This window comes from Octopus sinensis, linkage group LG16 (genome assembly GCF_006345805.1).
Source record: "Octopus sinensis linkage group LG16, ASM634580v1, whole genome shotgun sequence".
Lineage (NCBI taxonomy): Eukaryota > Metazoa > Mollusca > Cephalopoda > Octopoda > Octopodidae > Octopus > Octopus sinensis.
The window spans coordinates 59,195,316-59,210,315 of NC_043012.1; the positions used below are offsets into that span (position 1 = coordinate 59,195,316).

Genomic DNA, 15,000 nt, shown 5'->3' on the forward strand with positions numbered 1-15,000 from the left:
GTATTTTGAAGGCTACAAATGCTTGTATAATTATATTTACAAAAAAAAAAAAGAAGTACGTTGAACTCCATCGCTGAAGAAAGAAATGTACCTTCGTTAAGTGAAGAAGCACAAACAAAGAGCAACAAATAATAACAAAAAAGGTTTAAACATTCAACAGTCTTTGTTTATGGCCAGGCTATTGTTAGAACAATATGCTGCAGATAGAGGCCATAAAGGAAGTTAGAAAAGATAAGTTTGTCGGGTGACAAGAATACGCATGTGTTCAACAACAATTTATTACAACCTGCTGCAATGAAAGCATTTTCCGTTCGCCTAGTCGTGTGCTTGCAAGTGTTACGACACCAAAAGACAAGCCACCGCCAGTAATCTAGGATAATTGCAGCCTATTTTAACGCTGAAAGCTGTATTCTTTAGCAGATACAATAACAAGTAACGAAAACTGTCCGACATATCAAGAGATAAGTCATATTATTTCGATGAAACAAGAGCTAACATGTTAATTCTGAGCGCACGCTTAATGGTTACGCTATCAGTAATTTTGCTTGATAGGGCAGCTTCTTTTATCAGTATTAACAACTTCCTTGCCTTTAGTAAGGGGATTGGAAACTGAAGGAGGAATATAATCTTTTGTCAATATATTTAATGAAATGACAGAGCTGTTAACACATACCGTGAAAGCAGCTGTTATGATAGTGGAGTTTTATTGACAGACTCGTTACAGTTGAGGAGTGATTTTTTTTTTAATGTTACGTGAGCCTGAATGTGTTTAGACAGAAGCCTAAATACTTGACAACAATTATATAGGAATTAGAGTTTATTAGAAGTGTGTCACATTCTTAATAAACTTCACTTAAAGTTAACTGCAGGAGACGGGGATTAAACAAATGACAGCTGGTTATATTCTTTAAAAGTTCGATTAACGAAAAACTCTTATCTTGTTGAAAACATATTGAAATAAATATTCATAAGAAAACACAAATAGTAAATCAAACACGCAAATATATCTTCTGCTCGGAAGCAATGTCGTCAAGAGAGTTAAACTAATTTATAGCATAATGATGTCATTTCATCGTCCCAGTGTGCTAACATATCTGTGTATTTACTGTTCATTTCATCTGCCAATAACAATATAAATAATTACAAGAATATTGTAATGTTCATACAGAAATACGCACATACATATATATATATATATATATGACGGTGTGGGAAGGCTCTCTATCATAGTAATGTGTGCTGAGGATGGTGAGGCTATTATGCCAGTCCAGAAACCGGTCCATACTTGAATGTATGCTGCGAGGTTGTCTTCGACCGTTTACCTTCGGACCGTTGATTTCTGTAGTTATTATTAAGTGTATTTCGGCGATTTAAATAAGATTTTTGACTGTTATTCCCAGCACATAGACATACTCAGCATATCCTTTGATTGGTTTTAATTTATATTTATATGTATATACATACGCACACACACACACACAGACACACACACACACACACACACATACATATATAGATAGATAGATAGATAGATAGATAGATACATACATACATACATACATACATACATACATACATACATACATACATACATACGTACATACTATATACATATATATATAAATATATACGCACAAACTATACATGCATGCATACATATATAAATACACATATATATCTACATACATATATATATATATATATATATATATATATATATATATATATATATATATATATATAATAGTTAATCCAAACAAGAAAACACAAAAAAAACACAACAACGCGAGGACGTGGAACAAATATAGCATTATTGGACGCTCAGGAAAGAAGGAAGAAGGAGGATTTAACGTTTCGAGCGGAGCTCTTCGTGGGAAACATAGGAGAAGGAAAGATCCAGAGAAGGGAAGACAGAGGAACAAAAATCGCCAACGGTATACAGAGATAGAGAGAGAGAGAGAGATACAAATACTTATCTATTTTTATATGTATAATTCTACACCTATGGGGCTTTATTTTACTGGAAAGCAATATATTTGCATTGCATTTATATATATATATATAATATATATATATATATATATATATATATATATATATATATATATATATAATGCAATACAAATATATTACTTTTCAGTAAAATAAAGCCCCATAGGTGTAGAATTATACATATAAAAATAGATAAGTATTATCTATTTATATATATATATATATATTAATGGATGCATGTATGTATGTATATATATATACGCACATACATATTTTACTGATATGCTGTTCGCATCTATTATTTGTTTGCTCTCTTCTTATTACTGTATATTAACCCTTAAGACCTAATAAATCTTTATGAAGAATTAATAAACTTTTACGGGGAACTAATCAGCCCTAACATAAAGAACTGATTAACTTTGATACAAGGGAAATATTGAAGGATATCAGATGATTGTGATGGTTGTTGTTGTGGTTGACGCTCCTACCGAAATGCATTATATTTGCTGTTACATAAGACCTTCATTGATATTACACAAGGAGAAAATGTATGTTCTAAAGGAATGATGTGTCTGATATTACTAACAGGTTGAAGGGCCACGTAGAAACTAGCGTAAAGGCGTTGTTTAAACAAATAGAGTTGAAAAGGCGGCAGGCGTGATAAAGAACATACGCTTCATTTAAATTTATCTAGTCTAGGAAAAGTATCGTGCTCCGTTTATATAACATTTAGTTTTAAGATTTATTGCAATGAAACGAAACATAAAACTTTCTATATCCGCGCCATCATTGAACAATTTGATAGCAAAGGTATTTAAATCTGTGAAAACAGATCCGGTGTTTCATTGGCATTGATTTTACTGAGGATGGCACTTAACACTAAACAAAAAAATAACCATTGGATAGCATGTTGTTAAAAAAATATTAATGTTTGTGCTTGTGTGCTGTGTCTGTGTGCAAAAGCGGGAACCGAAGAGATGTTAATTCAGGAGAGTTCCCAGTTAATGGAATGTGTATGTGATTCAATCAACGATTTGTATGCGAACGATACAAACTTTATTTTCAAATCGTAATATCAGGCTCAGACATGGTCATTAACTAAGGTCATAAAGTAGTCTGCTTCGGTGTGAATCCTAAATTAAAGTGAAAGTTACTCGAATCATGCCGACTCATAAGGACTAGTTCCCCGGTTTCCATGAGGTATAAATTCCGTCGAAGGATTGCTCAATTTTACCAGCTCAGTGAACTGAAGCAACGTGAAATGATGTGTTTTGCTCAAGAACACAATGCGCCACCCAGTCAAGGAATGGAAACCACAATCTTACGATAATGAGTCCAACACTCTAACCACTAAGCTACACGTGTTTATAGATTTCATAATATCATCTTCAAAATGAAGTGATGTTGGCGTGTGTGCCTATTTTTTCTTTGTAGTTAGGTCTGATGGGATTTAAAATTTAATACATCGTGAATCGTATGATTGTAACTATTACATGTTTACAGTGCGTATATTTAAGGCTGTGCAGTGCTACGAGTATCACTTATGTATATTACTATGTGGTCTGATCAATAAATATCCAGACTGTTGCCATACTAACGAAGCTAAAGAATGCGAGGTGAAGCTGTTTGGCACAAATTGACCTTGAACTCTGGTGCGCACGCGCTCTAAGTTTTAACGTTCTAGCTTACTTTCGTTGTTTAGAGTAATGCTTCGAAGGAAGGTGTGTAGCGTATGATCGTCGCATTGACTTCGACAGAAAGTTGAGCAGAGAATCTGCATTGGATTTTGCCGAAAGCTTGGCGATACCTGCTCAGAGGCCTACGCAAAGTTTCCAAAAAGCTTTCATCCTTCTCGAGACAATCAAACAGATCTTGTACCACTGAAACCGAGTATCTTTTTGGTTAGCTGAAAGCAGTTTTGGCACAAACATGGCAGACGCACGCGTCTGATGCCCAAATCTTCAGTGATAATGGACTGAACTAAACCGTAACTAAGCGGCACATCCTATGATACACTCCTCTCCATTCGCTTTCCGCAACTTTGCAAAGGCTTCTGAGCAGGTGTCGCCATGACATCTTTCTCTGTCGTCGTAAATGCGATGATTACACACTACATCCTTCATTCCAAGCACTGCTGTAAACAGCCGAAGTGATCTAGGGCGTTAAAACTCAGTGCACGTACAGAGCAGAGCTCAAGGTCTATCTTTGCAGAGCGGCTTTATTCCGCGTGCTTATCCTTTGTTACTATGGTGACAGTCCGGATACTTATTGATCAGACCTCGTATACTAAGAATAATTTTCTTCAACAAAACATTATCACGTGGAGAATTCTTCCTAGATATATTGCCTTATTTATTTTTCTATCTAGTTTTATTTTGTGATTTGATATAGCGCATTATAACTGCTCCCCGCTCTATGCTATGACGGCGATGGAGTGTCGTATTTTATGACTAATATAACCGTTGAAGTCGTGATATTAATAACTTTCGAATTTGCAATACAATTTCTGAAACGACTTGGTCAATGGTAGCTTGTTTCCGCGTTATCATGTTTCATAATTATTATTGCTGAAAAGGATTTCAATGTTAGTGGGGCTTAATATAAAGTCACCCTCGGCGGAATTTCAACTCAGAACGTAAAAGACAGACGACATGCCGCCAAGAATTTTCCCCTAGATGCTACCGATTCTGTCAGAACGACGCCTTGGTGGGGCTATAACATTGTTTTCAAAGTTAGGGGTAAAGTCAATTACAACAACCCCAGGGCTGAACTGGTACATATTTTATCGACCTTGAAAGGATGAAAGGAAAAGTCAACCTCAGCGGAATTTGGAATCAGAACGTAAAGACGGACGAAATGCGGGTAAACACTTTCTCCGGCGTGCTAACGATTCTTATTTCTTTACTGCCCACAGGAGGTGCTAAACATAGAGGAGACAAACAAGGACAGACAAAGGGTTTCAATCGATTACATCGACCCCAGTGCGTAACTGATATTTAATCGACCCCGAAAGGATGAAAGGCAAAGTCGTCCTCGGCGTAGTTTGAACTCAGAATGTAACGCTAAACGAAATACCGCTAAGCATTCCGCCCGGTGTGCTAACGTTTCTTATTTCTTTATTAGCCACAAGGGGCTAAACATAGAGGGAACAAACAAGGACAGACAAACGGATTAAGTCGATTACATCGACCCCAGTGCGTAACGGGTACTTATTTAATCGACCCCGAAAGGATGAAAGGCAAAGTCGACCTCGGCGGAATTTGAACTCAGAACGTAGCGACAGACGAAATACTACTGAGCATTTCGCCCGGCGTGCTAACGTTTCTGCCAGCTCGCCGCCTTAGTGTTATTTTAATATCAATTTTATTTCGTCTGTCTTTACGTTCTGAGTTCGAATTCCTTTCGGTGTCGATAAATTAAGTGCCAGTTGAGTAATGGGGATCAATCTAATCGACAGGCCTCCCTCCCCAAAAGTTTCGGACCTTGTGCCTAGAGTAGAACAGAATATAAATGGTGTAATACCTGTTAAGCTCAGCTTTACGAAGCATTTTAATGACATCACCATCTATTCTGTAGTTAGTATACATTTGACATATATCATACATTTTATATATGGTAGATGTACTTTTGTTGTCTGACGTATTTGTTACGTTGTATTATAGCTCGACCTATTATTGTCAGATTATCCGTTCAGGATTAGTGTTTCGTTTATTCTATAGCTTTCTTTATCTAGAGCTTCGTTTGTGGAAGTGAATCTAAGTATTCTTATAAGTAGAGATTTTACCACTGATATTTTCTGTCTCTATGGACATTTGCAGTCTATACGTACGAATATGTATTTATCTAATTATTTAGTACACATGAACGCAATGTATCTATTATTTTCTGTCGGAATGGTTGAATCAAGAAATAGAAGCAATATACTACCAGGCGTTTGATCTTCATCATAGCATTACGAGTTAAGATTATGTGTGCAGTTCACGCTGACGAATTTCAGTTCATTCTTCAGATATGTGAAACTTACGACACAGCCTTGTTTGATGTCATATGTCACTTAAAATCGACAGATGTCACTCTGTCATCAAGTAAGGGGATTGTCGTGATTTCCTGAATGATCATAGTGACACAGGCAAATTTTCTTATCTTCATAATCTTCTAAAAGCCATCCCTGTTGACCGCCATTAAAGCGCTTTTTCCGGTCGACAAAAGAAGTGCAGAGACCACAGTCCTTCTCTTGACTTTTCCTTTGGATTTGGTGTCCTGCTGATATCATATCCATAGTTTCAGTGTTAAGCGTGGAAGCAACATTAATCTTCTGGGAGCGGGTTTGTTCGTTTTCCAGAAGACTATTTGGCACTAAACGCGTTGCGATCTTAACACGTAATACATTTCTATGTGATTGTCGCATGACTACAAATAAATTCAAACTGTTTTACCATCAGCACACATATTCCTTCTGGAACTTGAAATTTCAATCTCTTCCGACATTTGACAATATAAAACAATAGCGCATATGACAGAAAATGCAATTTGCAAATAGTTGAATATTTGGTCGAATATATATACATGTGTGTGTGTGTGAATGTGTTTAAGAATATATTAGTATGTATATATATTTATATAAATATTTATAGATGCATATAAATATCTACATATTTCATACGTATATATATATATATATATATATATATATCTTTATAGGGAGAGTTTACGAAAAAAACAAAAGACGAAGACAGGTGGTGTACAAAACAAACATATGTATTAGAATCACGCTCAGGAATAGAAAAAGTCTTTTAGGCTTCGAGCCTTCGCTCTTCTACAGAAAGGGACACAGGAAAAACAAGGAGAGAAACAAGTAGAGAAAAAAAATGTTTGTAGTGGCTAACGATCTATTATGGCGATAGAGAGTTAGAGTTTGTGAATCCAACCAAATAAGGGATAATATCTATCCAATATACTGCTGGTAGAATACCCAATAATTAATACGCAAGTGTTTTTTCATTGCGTGGCAATTACATTACCGAGTTTAATAAATGAGGGAAGACAGTGTAAATAACGGACAGAGTCAAGACAATTGAAAGGGTTGCAAGACGCAACGAAAATTTTAGGAAAATAAAAATAAGAAAAAAGTGTCTTACATTATAAGGCACAAAAAGAAAATAACTGTCCTCAGACACACCAGTATATATATATATATATATATATATATAGATATATAATATATATATATACATCTTTATATAACATATAGACATATATGTATATTCGACTTTCTGAAGTCTGCGTGCACTTTTGTTCACTACGGTAAATCTAGATTTTTTTTTTTCATTTCTGTAGAAAATCTTTATCGAATGGAATATGTGAGCCATAAAAGTTGATATGCAAATTATGGTCACAAACGAAGACCGAGCGCGCCAAAAGACTGCCATAATATTGATTTGGATTACATGACCTCTCCAACAGAATTTCAATTCATCAAAATTAATCGGCTTAAAATATTTCACAGCTCTTTTGCTAAAATTACAGGGGTCATGTCAAATCTTGCGAATTTAATTCGATTTGATCTTCTTTTTTAAACATCAAGGAACTTGGCGACAAAAAAATAAATAAATATAGAAATAAAAATTGAAGTATAGAAATAAAAAAAAACAGTTAACACGAAAAACATTCACATACACACACACAACCAAAAGGAAAAGATTATCGTATGATTAACGAAACTATTTTTGGCTATTTTATATTTATTTGTTTTAGTATTTTTTTAAATTTTCTTTTTTTTTTACAGAGGCAGGGAACATCCGGTTGAAATAGTAATAATGTTTTATAAATATTCAAAACATCCGCGGGTTTAAATTTTAGAACCAGATGAAAGATGTACATACTCCCATGCGCACAAATGCACACACAAATAAAGACACACCTATGTGAGTATATAAGCACAAACACACACACACATGTTCACATATAAATATATATATATATATATATATATATATCCATATACATATATATAATATCTAAAATGCATGAGAATATATATATAGATACATATCACCACATATATTCATATATAGTTATACATTTCATGTATAATATATGTATGTATATATATATATATATATATATATATATATATGTATGTATGTATAATATATATATATATATATATTATAATATATATATATGATATAATGTATACATATATATAATATTATCTATATCTATATTTATATATATATATATATATAATATATATATATATATATATATATATATCTATATAATACATATATATTTTTTTCTTTAGTTTCAGCTCAGAGCTGTAGCCATGCTGATGCACACCGCTGTTTTGCTACACTGATATTACTGAGAGCCTTCTCTAATATGTGGCACTTGATGAAGCATGGAGTTTAATATAGCTACCCTCATGTGCACCTCTTGCCATGAGGCTTTGTTTGTTTGTTTTTCCTTCTCGAGCCACGCCCGGCTCATAAGGGCCGGTTTCCTTTGCGTATATGTTCCCCACCTAGATGAGACGCCGGTCCGTCGCAGGTGAGCTGCAAGATGCAGGAGGAAAGAGTGAGAGAAAGTTGTGGCGAAAGAGTCAGCAGAAGTTCGCCATTACCTTCTGCCAGAGCTGCGTGGAGCTTAGGTGTTTCGCTCATAAACACACACATCGCCCGGTCTGAGATTCGAACCCGTGATCCCTCGACCGCGAGTCCGCTGCTCTAACCACCAGGCCATGTGCCTCTACTTGCCGTGAGGTAGGTTCATCTGGGACTCTCGACAGGAAGAGGCCCAGCTTTGATTTTAAAATCCATATATATACTTTGTGCAAGTTCCTCAGGCTCTTTGGGAGAATATTAAAAGGCTGTGGGCCCTTGAAACCCAGGCTGTTGCAGTAACTGGTCCTTAAGCGTGATGGCATTGCTGGGACCTTTGGCACTATGCTGTGTCGTCCCCTTCTGGAATTGGTGTAGCTTTCAATGCCAAAATTTGGTACAATTCCTTCCAGGATCTTCCAGATGTATATTACTGCATACCTCTCCCGTCTTCTCTCCAGGGAGTAGAGTCTTAGCTGTTTCAACCTTTCCCAGTAGCTGAGCTGTTGCAAAGAGACGATCTTCTTTGTGAATCTTCTCTGGATTGCTTCAACGTCCGCTGTTAATTTCACACTGGTGGGTGACCATAGCTGTGAGCAGTAATCCAGGCGGCTGAGGACGAATGTCCGCCAGTGGACCATCATGGTTTCCTTATCTCTGGTTCTGAATGTTCTTAGCTTCCAGTCGTCTGCACTTTGTCGCCATCCTGGTAATGTGCACTTGGAAAGAAGTATCATCACTCATGTCGATACCCAGGTCCCTCACTGACTAAGGCTCTGAGATTGAAATTCTCTGTGGACCGGTGTACCCTGCGGCCACTCGGCAGGATTTTCAGTCGAAGAAATCGATCACAAGTATGTACGTACGTACGTATGTATGTATGTATAGCGCATACATAATATATAATATATATAATAATATATATATATATATATATATATGTCCTTTCCTTCTTGAAGCTGTCTCGACCGGAATGCAACGCACAATGTTGTGGCAGTAATCTTTGAATACGACAACTGTAGTAGATCTTCAATTCCATGTTCTGTATCTCTGCTACTAAAATTTTTGTAGTTGAGTATTCTTAGCCCGCCATCATATTCAGTTCTGGATGCTGGTAGCGCAGGGCCTGGAATTTTTCAGCATTAAACTGCATATTATTACCCTCAGCCCATCTGTAAATTGAGTTCAACTCCTGCTACAGGTTTGCAACATCACTGGGGTTCTGTATTTTCTACGAGACTTTCGTGTCATCTGCATAGCTTGCAAGGCTGACTATCCAGGCATTAGAGGCTATATCTGAGAGGGCCACTATAAAAAGCAGTGGTCCCAAGACAGTGCCCTGTGGAACACCGCTCACTATTTGTGTGTTCATAGAGGTTGCTCCACAAGCCACTACAGCCTGACTCCTATCTTTCAGGAAGTCATGTAACCACTCTCCAAGTTTTCCAGCTATGCCAAGTCCACGCAGTTTGTGGCATATCATACCGTGATCCACCTTGTCAGAAGCTTTGCAAAATCAAGGTAGATTACGTCCACATTTGATTTGTTGAGTAACTGCCTCAACACCCAGTCATAACGTTGTAAGAGCTAGGTCAGGCAGCTCCTACCTGGTCGAAAACCACGCTGGGTATCACTCAGCAAGATATTTTCTTCAAGGAATGCGATTAGTTTCCCTCTGACTATCCGTTCCATGACTTTGCTGAAGTGTGAAGACTGAGACATAAACACATGATATATACATATATATATACATACACGTTTATATATATATATATGTGTGTGTGTATGTGTGTGCATACATACATATCTTATAAACACAGTATATATTATAAAATATACAGTAGAGATATTGACATACGCATGCGCACACTCACACACAGAGATACTGATATAGACTTGTATATGTTTATATCAATTAGATCTCAAATTACGTGTTGAAGGGAAGAGAAGTTCTAAAGACGGATATTTATGGACGCGTTGCATATAATTCTATTGTTGCTGCTCATGGTAGAGTACGGGCTCTGGGAACTGCTATATAACTGAGAAAAAGAACTATCATATTGGATCGATACGAATCTTGATGGCGGGCTAAGAATACTCAACTACAAATATTTTAGTAGCAGAGGTACAGAACATGGAACTGAAGTTCAACTAAAGGTTGTCGGATTCAAAGATTTACTGCACAACATGTGCATTGCATTTCGGTCGGAGACAGCTTCAAGAAGAAAGGGACATATATATATATATATCTATATATATATATATATATATATATATATATATATATATGCGCTATACATACATGCATACATATACGTACGTACATACTTGTGATCGATTTCTTCGACTGAAAATCCTGCCGCGTGGCTGCAATCCAATGACTGCAACAATTTAAAGATAAAAGAGAAAATATATTTTACACAAACACTTACCACAGCCACGCCTGATATTTGGAACTGAATATATATATATATATATATATAATTATTAATATATAAATTACCTACAATATTTTATTGCATGCTGACTACCTTGTATAGTCATTAACGTGATTTTATCTTTCATTTCTATGTTATATATATGTATATATATATTAAATTCAAATTAGTTAAAGAAGTGATTTTAAATTCTCAAACGCAGGATAATGCTAATAATATAGCCTGAACAGGATAAGCTACTCCTATTTTGCGAAAAATATGTTGGCGGCCAGCTATGAGACTCGAACTCACACCTCCGTGATTACGCGTCGCGGTTCTCTGAACCAATTAAGCTAACCCGCCCACACCACAAATTTAAGATATATAGCATAATACCCGGCCGCCAACACTTTTTTCTGCAAAATGGGGGTAGCTTATCCTGTTAAGGCTATATTATTAGCATTACCCTGCGTTTGAGAATTTAAAATCACTTCTTTAACATTCTTTAACTCAACGTTTCTAAAGCAAACTTAGTTTGTTTGTTTACGTTCATCGTAATTTGAATTTAACGCATGATAGCGTCTCATAAAGCGAGATTTCTATATATCTTAAATTTGTGGAAGAATTTGTTGAGTCTAATAACCGGCCGCCAACACTTTTCCGCAAAATATGAGTAGCTTATCCGGTTCAGGCTATATATATATATATATATACGTGTGTGTGTGGTGTGTGTGTGTGGTATGTATGTATTATGTATGTAGTATATCTATATATATATATATATATATATATATATATATATATATATATATTATATTATATTATATTATATTCATATTATATTATATAGATAGATAGATAGATAGATAGATAGATAGATAGATATAGACTCACATGCATATATATACAAATATGCATATGGAAATAGAAATATATATATATCTATATATAGAGAGAGGGAGAAATAGAAACTTATATATATATATATATATATGGATATAGTATTCTCTTGCTTTTATTTCGTGAATGTGTAGCAACGTTTATTCATCCCCCATTTGCCTGTTGACGGACGGCATGTGACGATAATGTTATTTTGAAATAAATAAATCCTTCTATTAGAGACTTTGAATTGTTTCCTCCCCTTTCTTTGCACAGACGCGCGCGCTAACACACGCACACACACATATATGTGTGTGTGTGTGTGTGTGTGTGTGTGTGTGTGTGTGTGTGCGTTTGGGTGGGTGTGTAAGTATGCATGTGCATGTGTGTGAGGTATTATTTATGTAAAATGCCTAGCACAAAATCTGACAATTAGTCTAAATGTTGAAGGCGTGAGGGGGAACTTCGTTCATAAACATGTCGAAACTTTGATCTCTTTATTCCCCTGTAATTCATTGAATGCGTTGCGGTTTTGTTTGTTGCTTCAGTTTTGTTTTTGCTTTTTTAATTAATTCTCTATTTTTATTTTCGTTTTTAAAAGTTCGTGATACGCACCTTTGTTATTCTAAATGCATTTGAATAATCATGAAATTCATTTAAATATTAGGTGATTATTGATCGAAATGTTTAAAGACCATATCTTACTGTTAATTTGAAATCACTACAAATTATTGTGCAGCTGCTCATTTTCAGGACGTTTCCAACTAACACACCGTTTGATCTCTAGAAATAAAACAGGAGAAAGATTTATGTGTATCTTGCTGCAGTTAGTAACTATGACCTTTTACCGTTACTTCCCCTTCTTCTCGTTCTCTTAGAGGCTATATATTACCAACATGTTGAATATTTATGGATACTTTTGTTGCTTTTAGCACCAACGAGGAAATCCAGTAAACGGTCGTTTATACTAGTTGTTGTCACAACAGTAATAATCTCTAACCCTTTTATTATCTGAACTTTAGCGCCTTAGTCAGACATCTTATAGAGGAATCAAGGCGTTTAATGCTGAGAATATAACCAATACCATCGAAATGAAACTGTATTAGCAAAAGCTATTTCATTAAAACTCTTGGCCATAAACATCTCCCAAATCAGATATGTAGCCGTCTCTCATTCTAAGCGCTGCATCATCCTCATTTTCAAATGAAGCCGAAAGTTTGCTACAGGCGGCAAGTTCTGTGAGTTAGTTTCCACTTAAATCCCTTAAGGGCATTTCATTTTCTTTAACTTATATATACGTTTTAGAAATGCATGAACCTCACAACTCTACCTATTTAGACCTCAATAAAAACCCTATGCATATCTTATATTTTATATTTTTAATTTCACGTATGTGCATTGTTTGTTTTTGATATTGTCGACTACTCATTACAGTAGGATTAGTTGCACACCGTCTGTGAGAAAGACAGTACCATGACGCAATTCACTGAGCCAAAAATTTGGAAACGGCATACTGTACTGCTTAGAATTCGCTCCAGTACGAAGATTTCAGAGTGTTTGGGTGTCAATCTGAGGAAAGTGCAATTTGAGGACATGTACCGAGAGTGATAAAAATCAAACATCCAGTCAACATCATGGTGTTTGGCGTGATCACTATTGATGATGTTATGCATCCATTCATCTTCCCACGTGGCCTCAGACTCAGCACAGAGACCTACATCAAGTGCCTAGAGAAGGCAGTGCTGCCCTGGGTCAAGAGGGTGGCTAGTTGAAGATTCTATATCTGGCACCAAGACTCTGCATCAAGTGACACAAGCAGGAGAACGCTACCATAGCTGTAAGAAATTTCTGCGATCACATCACCCCTAACATCTGGCCACCTAACTCCCCAGACTGCAACCCTTTTGATAACTACGTGTGGAGCGCAGTTGAGCGAGAGACTAACAAAACTCCTTGTAACACCAAAGATGAACTGAAGTCAAGGATTAGGGCAGCATTCACCAACTAAAACAAGGACACTGTCCAAAAGAGCTGCATGAGAATCTGGAGAGGCCGTGGTTAAAGCCAATGGCGATTTTATTGAATAAACTCGAATTGCTAAATATACCATGCGTTGCCAAAATTTAAGAAATTTCAGTTGTAAATGAATTTTGGGTTTATAGAAAAAACTACTAGGATAGAATTATAAAGGTAAACAGGAAAGTGACATAGTGGAGATTTCCATAAAACCACAGTGGAGAACGAATGACTTATGAAGGAATTATTATAACTACGATCAACCTTTCGGAGTAAGCTACTCACTGCAATTTAAATGAATGCAGAGAGTAGAGTTTAATAATTTTTGGTGAGTTCCGTTGCTACTGGTAGCGGCATCGTGGTAGCGGCATCGTAAGTCTAGAACTTAACTGCAGAATCTACACGAGGAAATTATAGAAATAAAGAAATCAAATTTACAATTGTATTTAGAGATATAATATGACGTGGTAGCCTTCATGTTGCGAAGGGGACAAAGTTTAATGCGGTTTCCAAACTCAGAAGAGTCATTAGCACCTATAGTAGTGTCGAATAGCTTTCTGGAATGCTTCTTAATCCTGGAGAAAATTTGCAGGGCTTAGAGAAAGTTTAACAAGCGAAGAAGACTAGTCGATGTCTTGATCTCAGATAGCTGCAAAGTGTTGCGCTCATTTTTGTGTTTCCTATGATTATTAGCGAAAACTTCCAAGGAGATATATTTCGTGCATATGCAGCAGTAATATGTTTGTCTTAGACATGCAATAAGACTCCTCGAAACAGGCGTTGGGAATCGGGGAGAAAATTCAATGGATGATATATTCTAGATGGATTTATTCGAAAATTAGTTAAGTGCATTTACGCACACACGTGTGTGAGTGTGTGCGTGCGCATTTGCGTGCGTGTGTATGTGTGTGTGTGTGCGTGTGTATATGCCTATGTATAAGAAAACATATTTGTTTATATGTATGCAAGTGTAAATGCATATTTACGCATACATATAGAAACATGTATCCATATCTACATCTCTCTGTTTTTTTCTTTCTCTCTCCCTATATACATATATATACATATATATATGTATATGTAGAAATATATAT

At 35.9% G+C, this 15,000-nt stretch overlaps 2 long non-coding RNA genes across 2 annotated transcripts in view; one reads left to right on the forward strand and one right to left on the reverse strand.

Annotated features, from left to right (window-relative positions):
- LOC118766629 overlaps window positions 1–7,028 on the forward strand; it is a 15,732-nt gene extending 8,704 nt beyond the window's left edge. The window contains exons 2-3 of the long non-coding RNA XR_005002566.1: window positions 219–221; window positions 6,899–7,028. This is a non-coding gene — a long non-coding RNA (uncharacterized LOC118766629). The remainder of the gene's footprint in view (window positions 1–218; window positions 222–6,898) is intronic.
- Window positions 1–11,640, reverse strand: part of LOC118766628 — a 16,763-nt gene extending 5,123 nt beyond the window's left edge. Inside the window, exons 1-3 of the long non-coding RNA XR_005002565.1 lie at window positions 11,522–11,640; window positions 4,107–4,109; window positions 2,328–2,336 (exon numbers count right to left, since the gene is read on the reverse strand). This is a non-coding gene — a long non-coding RNA (uncharacterized LOC118766628). The remainder of the gene's footprint in view (window positions 1–2,327; window positions 2,337–4,106; window positions 4,110–11,521) is intronic.
- Window positions 11,641–15,000: the final 3,360 nt, after the last annotated feature.